At 38.6% G+C, this 18,973-nt stretch overlaps 1 protein-coding gene across 3 annotated transcripts in view; it reads left to right on the top strand.

Moving 5' to 3' along the window:
• LOC310715701 (axin-2-like) overlaps positions 1-18,973 on the top strand; it is a 91,134-nt gene that overhangs the window by 44,964 nt on the left and 27,197 nt on the right. For 2 of the 3 annotated variants that reach the window (XM_083522327.1, XM_083522328.1), the window contains exon 4: positions 16,282-16,354. The gene's annotated coding sequence lies outside the window, so the exon portion shown is untranslated. Of the gene's footprint in view, positions 1-14,171; positions 14,220-16,281; positions 16,355-18,973 lie in introns of all 3 variants that reach the window. The other variant, XM_083522329.1, reaches the window with a different exon arrangement.

Genomic DNA, 18,973 nt, shown 5'->3' with positions numbered 1-18,973 from the left:
TCTGGTGAATTCCATGCCCAGGAGGATTAAGGCAGTGCTAAATAACAGTGGTGGTCACACAAATTATTAACACTTTGGACACAGTTCTGCTATTCACTAATCACAAGGAAAAACATGAAGCTATATACTGTAACTATCACTTAAACGCAAAGACTTTATCGTCTCAAACAGGAAGTAGAAAGACCAAATAAGGAAAACAGACCAAAATAATCCAGTGCATGCTGGGTCAATGGGAATAGAATAAAGGTTGATGGGACAAGTATTTTAGAGATCCAGTGTTCAAAAGGTTCTACACATATTAAATTTATTAATACACTTTGAACTCCAAGCCAATCGATATGCACCAGAGATATGTATAAACTCTGGAGTTTGTATTTTATTATCACAAAAGGCACCTTTTTTTTTCTTTCTTTCGCATCCTTATCAGCCCTAGTTATTTTTATTTGTCAGCTACTGTGCGGGTTAGCCACATGAAAGGATAACTTTGCCTGTGGGTAGGACTTGCACACATGATTCCTCCTCAGCGCTCGGTCCGTAGGAGGGCTTTTTCGTTCCGCAACGCCGCCGGAACCCTGACACACTCCGTTTGATTGGCTCTTTAATGTTGTGCAATGCAGAATACATTAACCGTGAGGTTGAGGTGAGGCTGCGTGCAGAAGAGAGCGTGATGCATTCTGCCGTTTGAAGAAAAGGCACTTTTTCTGTTTTTCAGCTCTGCCTGGGAGAAACGCTGCTAGATCGGCATCAGTCAGGATTGTTCAAACAGCCCTTATTTGCAGATATTAAGGCACATGTTAGAGAATATGGGGTTTGAGAAACAGGAAGAAAAAAAACAGCCCCTGTGCTGGGAGGTGCTCCAAAACTGATAACTATATCATATGAGCTACACTATATGGACAAAAATATTGAAACACCTTATTTTTTTTTTCCAGTCATATGTGGTTTCTTTCCTAAACTGTTCCCACGTAGTCAGAGGCCCATACTTATATATGATGTCTTTGAAAGCAGTGGCATTTTATTTTCCCCTTAATTAAACAAGGAGACCCAATCCTGATCCAGCATGACAGTGCCCCCTGTGCATAGTTTACAAAGAAGATCTTCAGTGGTCTGCTATAGAGCTCTGACCTCAACTTTATTGAACACCTTTGGGATGAATTAAAGCACTGACTGCACCTCAGGCCTCCTCACCCTGCACAAGTACCTGATTTTACTAATGCTGTGGTGGCTGAATGAACACAACTCTCCACAAGCACACTCCAAAATCAAGTCGAACATCTTCCCAGAAGAGTGGAGGTTATAATAAAACAAATGGGGACTAAATGTGGAATAGGTTGCTAAAAAACAACATACAAATCTTATCATCAGGTGTCCACCAACTTTTGTCCATATAGTGTATATTGTAAGTAAATCGCAGGAGTGATAATTTATAACTCAAACTATCTCATCTTATGGATTTTTGATGAAACTGGGAAGCACGTAGAAAAAGGACTATGTAGGACAGCAGAAAGGTGGAGTCATCTGTTGCAGCATTTTCTGAACGAGGTGTCACTTTCTTTCTTTTGTCAATCATAATGACACTAGCAAATCAGTGAGGTTTGTGAGCTGTTGTATTCGGAAGAGAGCTGATAATACTTTCTTGTAGATAATCAGCTTTTTGAAAAGATTGTGGTTCTCTGGATTCAGCATATGTTGCCTTTGCCATTATTCATTAAGATAATACTTTACCCAATCAACAGATAAATTCTGCCAAAAGAATGTAGCCATGATTTAGTGGATCATGGGGTTTCTACAGAGGAACTGTATGTTAAATGTTTATGGTAGTCTGGGAGATCAACAATTCTCAAAACATTCAGGTGAGGGTGCAGGGTGTTTGTACAGCTGTGTGTGAATGTACTGTACATTTCTTTGCACTTTGTATGTCTGTGTGTGTTTGTGTGTATGTCTGGCAGTTTGTGTGTATGTCTGGCAGTTTATCTGTTGAATTTGAGCCATTGCCGTTAAAGCCTTTCTCACCAAAAGCTCTCCATCCGCCACATGGAAAAAAAAAAAAAAGAAAGCCATTTTTCGCTTGATGGACGGCTTAGCACGGAAAAACCACATTTCTTAAACCACTTCTTTTTTTCCCCTCGCACTCCGTATGAAGTAGTGCCAGACAGGGGGAAAAATGAGAGAAAGGATCCATCTTTTTTCTGCTGCTTAAAGATTTTCTCAATGCTCAAAGGACTTCAAAGGACAGACCTGACGTTATTCCTGCTGAGACAGTCACAATACAGCTAAAAATGAGAACGCTGAGATTGATTCGCTTTCGCTTCATGGATATTGAAATTTTAAATATAGGAAGGCACAGAATAAGCGCTTCAATAGAGAGTAACAAAATGGGTATTTCTTCCTCCTGATAACTGACATAGGAAGGGTTTTTTTCCCCCCAAACCAGTAAACAGTATCATTTTGTGTTTGCACGGTAAACTTTTAAAGGAATGTTCACATACACAATTTACAGATTTTACAAAAGTTCCTCAGCTATGTTTTGTGCGCAGTGCTTGCTTTTACAGGTTATTAATCTTAGACGGCTTTTTTCTTATCCAAAACTTTTCTTGTAAACACAAGCTCAGACATTTTGTAAATACACATATTCTTAAATTAGCATTTTACTATGAGAGAAAAAGAAGAATATGATCTGTCTGGCCAAAATGGCTGCCACTGTAGTGTTACAGTATACAGCAACATGGTTAAGTTTCGCTCTTGTTATTTAGGTTACAGTAACACAGTCATATTCTGTCCTAAACCACATCAGAGGTCTATGTTCAAGGAGTGGTGGAGGTCTGAATGTATACCAGCTATTTACAGAAGTCATATCAAATAGTTAGCCTGGAACATTAGATTTGGATGAATTGCAGAAGTATCATACAGCAAAGAAAAACAGCAGTTTCTACATTGCTAAATGTAGTATTTCCAAAAACAATAGAGAGAAAAAGCTGTGCCCCCTAGTTAGCATGCTAGAAAAACATACCATCAACATGAAATTGAAAATGATCTAGAAGTTGTATTCTCAATTAATGCTTTCTTCACTTATGGAGTGACGTCAGATCAATATAGCCACACACGCACTGTGAACAATGTAATGTGTCCCTTCTCTACTTTTAAATTAGTTTATAGCAGTATTGGCTTTAGATAAAACCATTTCTGAACACAGGACTAGAATACATCTATGACTAAAGGTCAAACAGTTTTTTGGTTTTGCCGAATAATTGGCACCAATAGTTGATTGCTAGAACTATCAGCTAGCAGCAAAAGTCCATTCCGATAGTTTTCAGAGCGCCGTCCCTTTCTGTCCTCTAGAGGCGGATCACCTGCAACAAACATGAGACTGCACGGTGTGAGCACAGAGAGTTATCTTCTTCTTCTTCTTCTTTTGGCTGCTCCCGTTAGGGGTCGCCACAGTGGATCATCCATCTCCATACCACTCTGTCCTCTATAGCTGCCTCTTTCAAACCAACTACCTGCATGTCTTCCCTCACCACATCCATAAACCTCCTTCTTGGCTTTCCTCTTTTTCTCCTTCCTGGTGGCTCCATCCTCAGCATTCTCCTACTGATACACCCCATGTTCCTTCTCTGCACATGACCAAACCATCTCAATCGCGCCTCACTCACTTTGTCTCCAAAACTTCCTACATGCGCTGTCCCTCTAATAAACTTGTTTCTAATCCTGTCCATCCTCGTCAATCTCAATGAAAATCTCAGCATCTTCAGCTCTGCTACCTCCAGCTCCACCTTCTGTCTTTTACTCAATGCCACTGTCTCTAAACCATACAACATAGCAGGTCCCACCACAGTCCTATAAACTTTCCCTTTCACTCTTGCAGATACCCTTCAATCACAGATTACGCCTGCCACTCTTCTCCAACCACTCCACCCTGCCTGCATTCTTTTCTTCACTTCTCTAACACACTCTCCATTACTTTGCACCATTGACCCCAGGTACCTAAACTCTTCCACCTTTACCACCTCTTCTCCAAGCAACCGCACCACTCCACTGCCTTCTCTATCATTCACACACATTCAAGACACATCTGTCTTACTCCTACTGACTTTCATTTACTGTTTTTCCAGCATGTACCTCCACCTCTCCAGGCTCTTCTCAACCTGCTCCCTACTCTCACCATTAATCTCAATATCATCCACAAACATCATAGTCCATAGAGACTCCTGTCTGACATCGTCAGTCAATCTGTTTATCACCACTGCAAACAGGAAAGGGCTCAGAGCCGATCCTTGATGCAGTCCCACCTCCACCTTTAACCAGTCTGTTGTTCCTACTGCACACTTCACTGCTTTCACACTGTCCTCATACATGTCCTGCACCACCCTCACATACTTCTCTGACGCACCTGACTTCCTCATACAATACCACAACTCCTCTCTCGGCACCCTGTTGTACGCTTTTTCTAAATCCACAAACACACAATGCAACTCCTTCTGACCTTCTCTATACTTCTCCTCTTTGGTGCTCTTCCTCGGCATGAAACCATACTGTTTCTCACAGATGGTCACCTCTTTCTCAGCCTGGCTTCCACTAATCTTTTCCATAACTTCATGGTGTGGCTGATCAACTTTATTCCACTGTAGTTACTGTAGGTCTGCACATCTCCCTTATTCTTAAAAATCGCTACCAGCGAACAACTCCATTCCTCAGGCATCCTCTCACCTTCAAAAATCTTGTTAAACAATCTGGTTAAAAACTCCACTGCCATCTCTCCTAAACATCTCCATGCTTCTACCGGTATGTCATCTGGTCTTACCGACTTTCCACTATCTATCCTCTTAATCGCTGCGCTCACTTCCTCGGTACTAATCCTATCCACTTCCTGCTTCACCATCTCCACATTCCAACCTTCTCTCTCTCTCTCATTTTCCTTATTCATCAGCTGCTCAAAATGCTCCTTCAACCATCTCAACACACTCTTCTGACTAGTCAACACATTTCTGTCTGTATCCTTTATTGAGTGAACTTGTAGCAATCCTTCCCAGCTCACCCTCTGCCTCGCTAATCACTACAAATCCTTTTCTCCTTCTTTAGTGTCCAACTTCTTATACAGCTCCTCATATGTCTTTTCTTTTGCTTTTGCCACATCCCTCTTCACCTGCTGCCACATCTCCTTGTACTCCTGCCTACTTTCCTCATTCCAAGACCATGTCTCTTTGTCTTCGTTTCTCTTGTCAGATGTCACACCAAGTACCTTCCTAGCTATCTCCTCTCCCTTATCACTTTTGTAGTCGTTTTGTAGTAGTCTCCAACGGATAGTGATATACTTATTAATTATAATTTATAATTTATTATTTAGAGGGAAATATCAAGGTCCGTGGCGTCGGAGTGACGTGGGGCCGCCTTCCTGTGGGCTCACCACCTGCAAGAGGGACCGTAAGGGACGGTGCTGTGAGGATTGGGCAGCAGTCGAAGGCGGGGGCCTGCTTAGACTGCTGCCCCCGCGACCTGAATTACGGATAAGCGGGAGAAAATGAATGAATGAATGAATATTTATTTATATAATTTATATATTCATATGTATTTCATTTAGCACTTTTTTCATTATTTAGTAATTTTTGTAAAAAAAAAAAGTGCAGTACTATTTTACATGGAGTTTTATGTTTGTTTTTTGTTTTTTCATCCAGTATCCATCTATCGGTTGATTAACCGGTTATCAGCAAGTACGATCCTAGCTATCAGTTTCGGTTGAATCATCTTAAAATTATAACATAAAACATAAAATCCTATATTGGTTGACCTCTTTCTATGACTGACCAAAATAATACTTTTTGACAAAGTAATCATATTATTATTTTTTTCAATATCATTATTATTTGAGTTAGAAATTGCTGGTTTCTTGTTGCTAACACTACTTGCTATTGTCTGCTGGTTAGCTTGCTGCTAACATTAGCCTTGCCTACTAGCTAGTTCCCAAGCTACTCAATGTAATTTCTACTTTTGTTGATGTTTGAAGGTCATTATAGTAGAACATAATTAATAGACACTTAGGACTGAAATTGTAAAATTGCTTTTACACAGGCTTTACATGCTCTGACAGAGCAAACAAAAGATCTGATTTCGATGAGGCATCTATGTTTTTACAGACTTCACACATTGAATGTGTCTATGTGGTAAGTTAGAGAAAATTATTTGCAAGGCACCATGAAGGTAGCGCTACTACAACATGTCACAGGATGAAAGAAAGTATTTTAAAGGCACAGGCGTACACTGCCTCGCCCTCTGACCTATGTTATTTTGCGAGGAGTGGACTGACGTCAGGCATCAGAAGAATCCATTTTACATTGTTGGTCTGTCATGTGAGAGATTGTGGCCTTTAACACCAGTGGTATCAGTAGCGGAACAATGAAGAGCTTTGGTTTTCTCAATACTCAACTCTGTTTTAGCATTTAGTGGTTCCAAAAAAATTCTAATCAGTCAGGCATGGAGTCTCATGCGAACACATAAAACGCTTATTCTGTTAACCGCCTAGCAAATGTAACGTGTATTTGTGTTAATGTCTGTCACACAAATGTGGCTGTTGTAAAAAATTAAACAGTATGCAAAAACAAGTATATGAAATGTTGTAATGGTTTACCTGAAAAAAAAGGTGTCTGTGTCAGGTGCGTAGGATTGAGGCGTTTCCCATTTGTAAACATGCAAGAATGACCTCTAGGAAATCTGCCAGGTCGAGCCCTGGGGGCAGGAGAAAAAAACGGAAACCCAGAGCCTTTCTCAACCTGATCTATGTCTTCCTTCATTACTGGTAGTCATACAGAAAGCTGTGTGGTGAACATTACAGACATTCCTGTGGCTAAAGGTGGATTTGTTAATACCAGGAACATGGAAATTCTCCTGAGGGGATTGGGGGATAATAGAGGTGATATTGTATCCTATAGTTTCGAGAGAAATTGCATTGTGTCTTCTTTTCAGCTCCTGAGGATTTTTTTTCCCCCAGTGTTCAGTCAAAAGTAGCAGGACGTATCTTGCTGGTATGTTCAATACACAACTTTCTCAGTAGGAGTGTGCATCTACTTCCACTACGAAAGACTCTTTGGCAGCTGATGATTCAATATAATGCAATTTCAAATTTCTTTAATGCAATAATAAAATTATTGGTTATTTGCCAACAATTACATTTATTTTTAACAATGGCTGTACAAATATCTCTGTTCAGACCGACTATTAGCATCTAATTAAAAGCACTAAATACAGGTAGTCCCGGCTTATGAAATAAATAGGCACCGTAAATGTGTTCGTAAGTCGATTATTCGTAAGTTGAGAAGAGAGAAGCCTTACGAGTCTCGGTCCTACAATGCATGCCTGCCAGGTGTTCTTCTTCTTCTCCCTCTGTTTGCCGCATTGTCAAATCTGAATAGCACGTCAAGTCAAATCAAGTCAAGTCAAGTCAAGATTTTGCAAGTTTTTTTAAATATATTTAGATTTTCTTAGTTTTTTTTTTTTTTCCCGCATTTTTTTTAAGTGGCCGAGGCCGTGTCTGTATGTCCAAAAATTCGTAAGTCGGGTGTTCGTAGGTCATACAGGGGGTGTAAACAGGGTTTAATAAATCAAATTTAGAGTACTGGTACCAAGGTTTTGACATTATGATATAAATAAGTTTATGATACAAAGTTGTATGTACCTGACACATATTTATTTCTTATGCATCTCCAATGACCACTAATGGTCCAATTTCATGATGATTACGGTTCACTACATGTTCCTTCAAAACTGTTGGCAGAGGCCTGGGACAGAAAAATGTACGCTTATGCAGCAGTTTGTGGCATGATACAATTTGGAAATTTACAAGGTCCATATTTTTAAGTTTCACATTGTACCACAAAGCAGCATTGCTTATTTACTAGTAAAAACTTATCATTCCAATCAAGTCCATTCATATAGTAAAGAGTTACTTTCTGCTTGCGTCTAGTCTTTAGAATGCATTAGCATTTACACTTCTAGACCATAATACACATGCTGTGTTTTCAGCTTCATCACAACTTGGAAATTGCCACTCAAAAGGCACTGCGATCGCAGCTTTTCTAACACAGCATTCAAGTCAAAGTCACAACTTGTAATTCCCAAACGCCAACCATTACCACACCTCTTCGCTCCCAACTTTCATTTCCTGCTCATAAACTTAGGGTATTCTTCTCAACTCCCATTTCTTTTCCAGTTCCTCCAACATGGCTGCATACTGCATCAAAGTATTTGCTTTTACACCAATCAATATACAGGCATATTGGCAATGTAAACCTATATATAATGTGTATATATACATTTTATACATCAGTGTAATATATATATGAATATATCGGCACGGTCGATTGATAAAGGTGTCTCGTCTTTCTGAAGTCATTGGGACACATCAGCATTCACTACTACAAACGTTACGTGATTAATGTCTCTGTAAACTCAGAACATTGTCCTACAGCAGCTGTGGGGCTTTTTTTCTGCTTCAGTTCCAAAGGCATGTGTGCCATGGGGAAGTGCAATGCTAGTCATAAACACACTCTGTAATGCGGCTGCATGGTATGTGGGATGAAACCCTCACTGAGAGCCACAGACACCCAAATATTTTACTTCAAAGAAAACTAAACTGCCCTGAGGGGAGCACCAAAAGCTGAACCGGATCTGCGACAAACAAAAGAGTCGACTTTTAACATGCTTACTTTAATAAGATTACAGGCGGTGAGCGAGGAGCAGTCAAAAAAAAAAAAGAAAAACGACAGAGTAATTCATAGATGTAGATAATCTTCCCCTCCAGGCCATTTTTGAAGAGGAAGACTTGTTTTTGTTGTCTTAATGATGTAGGTTTATGTATCTTTTTCTTTTTTTACTTGTAAAGATCTTAAGCTTAAGCTACTGAAATACGTAAAAAAAAAAAAAAAAAAAAAAAAGTTGGGGTAATTAGGAGTGTAACTTCCCAATGAGAAAACACTTTGAAGCACTTTTTTTGTAATGAAAAGTAGCATTATGAGTGGTTTTTTTTGTTGTTGTTGTTGTTTTTGTTGTTCTCTGAGGGCTAAACCAGAAAAGATGTGTCCATGAGCCGAAATGCTCTTTTTGACTTTCTTAAACGTGTTCTTCATTAGCATATCTGTATCTGAGAGAGAGAGAGAGAGAGAGAGAGAGAGAGAGAGAGAGAGAGAGAGAGAGAGAGAGAGAGAGAGAGAGAGAGAGAGACATCTGTAAAGGATTTTATTACATCATCTGAAGTTAAGTCAGAGCGGCACAGTGAGCATCTAAACTCAATTGAAACTGGAGATCTTTTTTTTTTTTTAAATATATGGCTAAAATATAAAGATTAGTCCATAGTAGAAAATGAATGTAAAGTGTTATTTTTCCTAGGTGTGTCATGTTACCTCTCACATGTTCTTAAAAACATCCCCTCTTTGACTCCTTGATGACGTTTTTTTTCTTACCTGCAGGTCCTCAATGATCCCAGTAGAAGTGAATTTACAAACATAAATTCACTTCACATTAACAGCCATGACAAGAACAAAATACTTTAAATGATTCATTCCAACAAGTTGTCGTCTTTGGTATAATGGTAATAATACTTTTCTTGCATTAAATAGGTCTCAGGATAAATATCATGCAGAACCTTAAATTAAAAAGAAGTGGACTTACACTTTTGTTGCTCTGCTTCATCCTTTGCCCACCACATTTTCCCACTGTGATGAAGATTCTTGTGCTGTATCGGTTATTGTTCTCTGCCAATCATGTGTCATTGGTTTGTTGCCCAACTGTGATCACCTGATTAGTGTTAGTTCTTCAAAATTTGTCATTGAAACATAGTGGGTTGTGTTTTCTTTTAAAAAAAGTTTTAGTTTTATTGTATCTACACTGTGTTACTCTTTATTGTGGTTCCAAAGGTTATGAAGATGCTTGTGTCATGTTGGATAGTGTTGTAACTCTTTCTTAAGGCTATTATCCTGTTATTGGTTTGTTGTCTAATTGTGTTCACCTTTTTTTCTGTTTGTTCTTATATATTTGTCTTTGTAAAGTCTGAATTGTGTTTTTGTGTTTTTTTAGATTATAAGTTCTTGTTTTATTGTTTTCCTTCTGCTTTTCTTTTTTGCCTGCACTCTTGCTTCTATTTTGACCCCTTGTGTAGCCTCCTATGATTATTTTACTTACTTTCAGCCCAACAGAGCTCATACCTAGTTTATGCAATAATGCCCTGCTTCACACACTACGCCTACCTAGTGCCCTCACGCAAAGCACGGAATGATAATTGAGATTTGGCCACAGAGAATGCATGACATTTCAGTAAGGGTTCGTGTATTCTTTGGTTTTCTTGGTCTAACGTGGCTTCAGAGTGGGAGGAACGGCAAATGTGTTGAAGCCTGGAACACGACAAACCTCTAAGTAACTGAGAAGTTGCCTAGACTTTATTTACAATGTAAATAACTTTCAGATGAACAGCACAGGCTTTCGGAGCAACTCGTCGAGCTTCATGTCAGCCAGTAGAACTGGGTTTCCATTACTTTGTTGCTTAAAAAATTCCTTATAATTCAAAACCACTCGATTTAAGTAATGGATGAAGGTTTGGTCGCCTGGTACAGGTTTCGATAACAAAGTCGCACCTTAACAAGTTGCCTTTCTAGAGAGAGCTCATATTATTAACACAGTGTGCCAGTTTTTATTCTCAGCTGACAGCTGTCAAAAAGTTTGCAAAACTTAAAACCGTGGCCACGAGTGCTTTGTATAGATGATACGCTGTCAGGGCTTTTTCATGTGAGGAGGCACTTTTGTAGTAAATACAGAAAGCTTTCTGCTTTATCAGGAAGAAAAAAAACTAGGCCTGTGTAGCTCAGTGTAAAAGATGAAGCGGTTTGAATTTTTTAAACGCAAACTTTTTTTTCTGTGAGAAATGTGTGAAGAGCGAGTAGGTGTGCTCCATTTGAATGGTCCCATCAATCAGCATCACAGTGGGAAAAAGAAAAAGAAAAGACACTTGATGGTTCGGTGTTCTCAAAGTGTCTTCCATTCTCTTTGTTAACATTAAAGGCCATGCATCATTAATTCATTACTAAGACTCTGCAAAAAGCTATGAATCGGTGAACATTTCTTTGTCAGATTTGCCTCTCGCACACCGACGAATGCAGGTTTTGATCGCTTTGAGCAGAAGCGCTGTCGCAGATTCGCGGGCCCATTTGGAAATGAAAGCGACACGCCGGAGTTGAACGTTTTTGGGAAATGACTGTTTGATGGGGAAATTGGTGATTTTTTTTTGTCTTGTGTTTGATCTCTTCATCTGCTGGAAAGCAACACTGCAAGGGCAGCAAAATAGGACCTTGGTTTACATACACACACACACACACACACACACACACACACACACACACACACACACACACACACACACAGACAGTTAGTTTGTCTCTGGGAATCTCTAAGCCTTTTTTTCTTACTGGGTTTGTCCAAAACTTCTGCAGCTTTTTTAGCAACCTAACCAAGATTGTAATGCTTTGTTCTGAAACACTTTGAAAGAAAAGTTGTTTTTGTTTTTTTGGTGTTTTTTTTTTTTGTCTGTTTTTTTTTTTTTTGTTACAGTTTCCACTCCTGAGAAAGTCGAGATGTATATTGTCGGAGAATAAAAAAAAAAAGCTTGGAGAAGCTTTTGACTGCAACTTCTAAGGATCTGAATTCTTTTTTGCTTGACTACGAGTGGCTCCTTCAAATCGCTACTGAAAGAGCCGTATATCAAATACAACCTGCGAAGGCTTTCAACTTGCAGAGCCGTTTGAAAAATACTGTCTTTTGTGGGCTCGCTTCAAAAGTTATGTAGTTCGGTCTTTTATCAGCATCTTTGCAGATCTGGGTCCGATGCACAGAGAAGAGATACTGGCTGGGTTAGAACTGTAATTGGCTTTATATTACACAAATAGAAAAGTCTTTCTCTTTCCAGCACACAGAGTTATTGATTCTCTTTTATTTTTCGTGCCCCTGGACAAAGGCAAACCTTCAAAATCCATAGACATAGGCACATATACTGGTAAAGTATGAAGTGCAAATCTAAAACTTTTTGATTTTGCATCCATAGTGATGCTTATCAATATAAATCAATACGTATATTTACATACATCTTCGTAACATCCATCTTTAAAGCACTAACATGCTGTATTTAACAAAAGCTTTCTCTGCTGGGTTTTCTTTGTTATGAAGCAGGTGTTGAGAGGACCAGCTGAGGTTTGCCACAAGGTAGACACCAAGGAATTTTGTGTTCTTGATAATCTCCAGTGGAGTGATCTCCATCTCTTTACATTAAGCTGTAAAGTAATTTAATACAACTTACAGTGCCTCTGGACTTTTTCCACAATTTGCTATGTTGCAGCCTGATTCCAAAATGGATTAAATTCATTATTTTCATCAAAATTCTACAAACAGTACACTATGATTATATTGAAATACTTTTCTTCAAAATCTTTGCACATTTGATAAAAAATAATAATAATAATTTAAAATTTTTTTACACCAATTACAGGAGTTTGGAGTTTGATGCTACATGCTTGGCACACCTATTTTTGGGCAGTTTCTCCCATTCTTCTTTGCAAAACCTCTTAAGCTCCTTTAGGTTGGATGGGGAGTGTCAGTGCACAGCTATTTTCAGTTGGGTTTCAGTCTGGGCTCTGGTTGGGCCACTCAAGGACAGAGTCATCCTGTAGCCACTCCTTGGCTGTGTGCTAAGGGTCGTTGTCCTGTTGGAAGATGAACTGTCGCCACAGTCTGAGGTCCAGAGCGCTCTGGAGCACGTTTTCATCAAAAATGTTTCCTAATATTGCTGCATTCACCTTTTCCTTCGATACTGACTTGTCTCGCAGTTCCTGTCGCTGAAAATAATCCATACAGCATGATGTTGCCTTCATGGATGGTAGGATGGTAGTGGTCAGGTGATGAGTGTTGACTGGTTTCCTCCAAAAATGACATTTGGCATTCAGTCTGAGAAGTTCAATCTTTGTTTCGCATGGTCTAACAGTCCTTCAGGTGCTTCATGGCAACTCCAGGCAGGCTGTCATGTGCCTTTCAATGAGGAGTGGCTTCCGTCTGGTCACTCTACCATACAGGCCTGATTAGTGGAGTGCTGCTGAGATGTTGTTCTTCTGGAAGTTTCTTCTCTCTCCACAGAGAAATGCTGGAGCTCTTTCAGAATGACCTTTGGGTTCTTGGTCACCTTCCTGACTAAGGCCCTTCTCTTCCGATCACTCAGTTTGGGTGGCCCACTCTAGGAAGAGTCCTGGTGGTTCCAAACGTCTCCCATTTACGGATGATGGAGGCCACTGTGCTCATTGGGACTGCAGTGCTGCAGAATTTTTTCTGTACCCTTCCTCAGATCTGTGCCTTAATACAATCCTGTCTCAGAGGTCTACATTAAATTACTTGGACTTCGCAGCTCTGTTTGTGCTCTGACATGCAATGTTTACTCTGAGACCTCATATAGACACGTGTGTGTCTTTACAAATCATGTCAAATCAACTGAATTTACCACAGGAGGACTCCAATCAAGATGCACCTGAGCTCAATTTTGAGTGTTATGGCAAAGGCTTTGAAAACTGTACTTATCTACATATGATTTTTGTTTTTTTATAATTTACAAAGATTTCAAACAAACTTCTTTAACATTGTCATTATGGTGGATTATTTGTCGAATTTTGATGAAAATAATGAATTTATTTAATTTGGGAATAAGGCTGTAACAACAAAATGTGGAAAAAGTGAAGCGCTATAAATACTTTGAGTACACTGTATATTACACATTAAAATATATTTAGCATACAAAACAATCAAACAGTAATTGGAAATGACTTGCACTAGTAACTGCACTACATTTATAACTATTTTTAACTATTTTAGTATTTCCTACCTTTAACTATTTAATTATAAGCATATCTTCTTTGCCAACCTTAATCATGGTCCACATTAAAACTTTAATCAAGTTTCTGTTCTAATATTAAAGCCTTTGACCCTGATTAATTATTGACTTTTTTTGTCAGCCTCATATCCTGTACTTGATCTTGATGATGTCATCCTGGCTGGCTCACCAAAGGGTGAATGGGCATTAAATCAGCATTTGCACCTACTGACCCACCTGCTCCTCTCACCCTTTAGTGTTGAAATGAAAGACTGAGCCACACTTACAGGTGCCGATTAAATTTTACCTGAACGAGAAATGAGAAAGAACTGGGAAGGTGAGAGTCTATGAGTTACAGAGTGTGCAGATTGAGAAAGAGAGAGGGATGGTTGCTGGGAGGTTATAGAATGGCTTTCCAAATGGGAGTGTGCCAGGAGAAACTGAGAGCCAAACACGGATGCCATCTCTCGTAATCTTACATGCCCCTTCACAAAACCAGAATTGTAATGAATAGGGGGAGGACTGGTTTGGAAGAACAGGTAGAATGGTATTTCCTGTGCCGTGGGGTGAAAAGGTGCCATGAAAGCGAGGAGGATCAACTACTGCCTCTGGAATTCCTTTGACAGAGTAGATCCTGCTTCTTGTTTTTTTTTTTTTTTAAGGTGCCGGCAAGTTCTGGCAAACGCCACCCTGCTCTCCTTCCAGGAAATCTCCAATTACACCACAGACTGTCCATTTTAACGTGCAGGCATTTAATTCGCACACATCTTACACACCTAGGTCACTATTTATTTGTTATTACTGTACAGCTTAATTAGTGTAATAAAATACAATACAAAAGAGACACTCCTTAAGTAATTATTCATGAAGTGACAAATAAGTACTCTAGTAATTAGACATGGCACATTCTTTACTTTCTGTAACTACTGCACCAGGTAATAAACTAATGATGACAAATGAATACAGTGTTTTGCCTCGATGTTTACCCCCTTGGAGCGAGATAAGGTCCTTCTGATCCAGCCACTGATGTTTGGTAGATAGCCTCCTTTAGTTATTGCCACAGTTCTGTCCTTTTTTAAATAATGAATATAAATTTTTAGGATTCAACAAGAAGCCAAATACAGATACTGATGTGCAATACATTAAAAACAGATATACATACTTGTGACTATAGACAAGTTAACCATTTAGGACATTCACAAATTTTTGTAGTAGTAGTTTGACCTAGACATGCAGAGTTAGATTTTTCTAAAACCAGGACGTCTTTGTTCACAACTGTAGTCATGCTTTCCCTTAGCAACTGTATACTTTTGTTTCGGGTTTGCTTCCTGTTAAAAATGAATGAGGGGATCAAAACCTGGTACTCCTATTTGAAGAGACAGCGTAATGGTTGAAAGTGAACTTCTATCCACATCATTTCCAACTTCCCAAGACATTATCATCTATAACCAAAAATCCGAAGGTGAACACAGGACTCCAGTTGTTCCAGATAATTGCAAAAGAAATTATAGTCAAATATTACTGAAGAATTGCAAATAATTGTTAATTGTTTTCACTACAGCTCTTGATCCTGGGAAAGTCCTCATGAGAGCCTGTTTCATCATAGCGTTTGATGGTTTTGGGGACTGCATTTGGGGATACATTTAAAGTTTTTGAGTTTGTTTGAATTGACTGACCTTCATTTCTTAAAGTAATTCAGACAATCACAGTTCAGACAATCTAAAATATAAAACATGTTCTGTGTTGTTTAACACTTTTTTTGTTTACTACATAATTCCATTCATGTTCTTTTAAAGTAAAGGTCTATTCAAAGTATTAATGTACAATGTTGAAAATAATAAAAATAAAGAATAACCACTAAAGGACAAGGTGCGTCCAAACTACTATATACTGTACTACTGTGTACTGTAAATGGTACTATATACTGATTTGGGTTCAGCTGGTGAAAGAAAACCCAAATGCCATAATTATAGATAGACATCCTATACAGTTGTGTGTATCCAACTTTGTAGCAAGAGTTTGGGAAAGACATATTACATATAATGAATGGACAATCTGTGCTACCCAAATGATTTTCCCTTTTGAGTCTGGTTCCTCTCCTTTCTTCCTTATACCTGCTCAGAGAGTTCCCCACTGGCTCGCTCATTAGGGATAAACTTATAGGCACTTAACTTACAATACATTTTATCTTCATAACATCTCTCTCAATGTAAAAGCACTGTAGAAATAAAGTTGAATTGAACTGAATATAGTCAGGTGTTCACAGACATAAGGCAATATGGGGTATTTTAGTCACATAGCAAAAGAAACGACTTGGCTGATTGACTAGGGTCAAGAACAAGGGTAAGAATACATACTGTATGTTCATTGGAATACTAAAGTGCTTCTGCTCTCGGCAGGCAGTGTGTCTTAAGAAGACCATAAGCAGTCAGGAGAAGATGGATAATTCAGAAGTCGTGTCTGCTGGGATGGGTGAGTGCAAATGTGACCTGACCTCTTATTGTACACTCAGCAAGGCATCAATTGAGACTGCTGTACATACTTGGTTTTCTGTGTTTACCATGATTTCAGAATAAGTTTGTGTGGTTTTTTATTTCTTTTCTTTTTTTTTTTTAAGAACAAGACTCGTTTATTTTGTTGGATGAGTCAGATGTCTGGTAATGAATACAGATAAAGACTCCACGGTTGAAATATGCTAATTGTTGCTTATTATCTTTTCACGAGTGCCAGTGTCCCTGAATATAAATCACATATTCTGTTTTAAATGTAATACAGAACAGACGGGACCTGTTTCTGGGTACTTACACTCATTCATGCAGTGCTGTTTCTTAGCATATGTTCCTAGAACCTGTTTTGTTTATTATTTAATGCACTCTTTATGGAAGCTTGCCAACGTGTCGGGAAATTTAGAAAATGTGCTGCCTGAAGTGAAAGCTCATAGAAGAGCGACTGCATTCAGGTGTTAGTACTAACAGGAATAGAAGAAGAAGAAAAAAAAAGAAAGCATGGCAAAGGCTTGGAGATTAGGCGGTCGGGATCACTGAAGGTATATGTGAAAACTAAAAACATCACAGGAGTAAAAAATTTGGAGTAGACAAGAACCAGGAAGAATGTGAAGAACCAATGAGCATAAAAAAAAGAAACAATTGAAATATTATACAAATTGGATGAGATAAAATTGAGCTTTCCTTGTAGAAGTAAAATAGTTTTAGAAGGATGGCTGTTTTAAAAGCAGGTAGGTTCTAGAAGTGGAAGCAGTTCTAGAATCAGGACATTCATCAAACCAACCATATTAGAAACAAGGCACTTGTAGGAGTAGGAAAGTTCTTGACAAAGGGCAGAAACAAGTGATGTACTGTGCAAAGAAAGTTCTGGAGGCACGGAAGTTCCACAAGCAGAATACTTCGTCAAGCATGGTTCTTTTAGAAGAGGGAGTGTTTAGAAGTGTGGGAACTCTAGAAGCAGGACAGATCTAGAAAATTATAACTATTAAACAAGGACAACTGAAGCAGAACATTTCAAGGTTCATATTTAGAAGCAAAATATTTGAAGAGGTAGGGCAGTTCTTGGAAATTCAGTACTACGAGTTCCTAGAATTCTTTTAAAAAAAAAAAGGACACTTAAAGGATCAGAAATTCTTAGTTATGTATTATTCTAGATTCTACCTTGTAAGTTCAAGGAGGATCCAATAGAATGACATGTCTAGAATCAGAACTGTAGAAAGAGATCTACTTTAAGGATTGTACTAATTACCATTCTCACAACATTACAGATGCAAGAGTGTTTTACATTCAGGCTACTTCTAGAAACATCTAGACAATATGTATGATCAATTATTAGGACTCCTGAGTTCATAATGCATAGCACTTTCATATTAATCAGTAACTCAGGGATTCCAAGATTGTTTAAATGTAGATGTACATCCTAGTGCTGGAGCAGTAGCCAGAATACCTACTAAAACACAGAGTTGCCAGATTGATGGTGCACAAACAGTTTTGTTTTTTTGTTTTTTTAATCGCCATGCCTCTCTTTCATAAGGAAAAACAAACACACACAAGCACACACACACACACACACACACACACACACACACACACACACAGAGTTGAGCATCCCGACTTCCTCCTCTTTTCTCTTTGACCGATGCTTCTTATCACGGTAATTACAGTAATCTAATGACCCCCTCCAGCTCGGACAGGAAGAGGGACAGAAGGAGAGAAAGGAGGAGGTGAGTGAGACAACAGAGTAGAGAGTGAGACAAGTGGAGCATATCTCCAGCTTTAGGTGAGAAAAGGAGGCGGAGGGGAGAAAGTAAAGCACTGGCCCTTGTCAGGAATCGCTAGGACTCCTTTTTTTCTTCTCCAATTAAAATTCCAGTCAGGAGACATTATTTCATTGAGAGTCTTCCTGCTCTGCTTACTCTTTTGTGTTCAGGAACTCTAGCGCACATAGTGACCTTAGCATTAGAAGGTCTTTGGAAAGATAATCTTGTTCAAAATACTTAATGGACACTTGATTTTTTTAACATAGATGCAAAACTGTTTTATTTTTATTTTTCAAAAACTACTACAGGTCCCACTAAAAACCTTTAACTGTCTTTCCTAGAGGTAGAAACAATTTTAAGGTGACACAAGAAATCTGTAATCAGACATAATAAATGATAAAGCCATGCTTTAGGTTAACAAACGCAATGTCGAGCTTTAGCTAGTACTCGCTAAAACTAGCTAACTTATAACCTAGCATTATGGAATGGAAAAATTATTTATGAATATTGTTTTGTTCACAAAGATAGGATAGATTTTATTAAAAGCAACTAGTTGTGCTCATTTATCACCCATTTCCCGTGCAGTGTTACATGAACACAACCCACTGAGCACACAAGATTTGCATTGCTAACCACAACATTAGCTTTCTAACCTCATAAACTGCAGGGAATTCTGGATAATTAATATCCACTCCTCTCACTAGCAGCATATAATTTAGCATAATTTTTGTTATGTGCATAAATAAGACTTTAGATTTGTTTTATTAAAATCTTTTGTATTCTTTTCATGCTAGCACTCTATAGTCTACTCTGTGGCAGAATATGAA

Source organism: Silurus aristotelis (genome assembly GCF_946808225.1).
Source record: "Silurus aristotelis genome assembly, chromosome: 2".
Classification (NCBI taxonomy): Eukaryota; Metazoa; Chordata; class Actinopteri; order Siluriformes; family Siluridae; genus Silurus; species Silurus aristotelis.
This window is presented reverse-complemented; position numbering and strand designations above follow the sequence as displayed.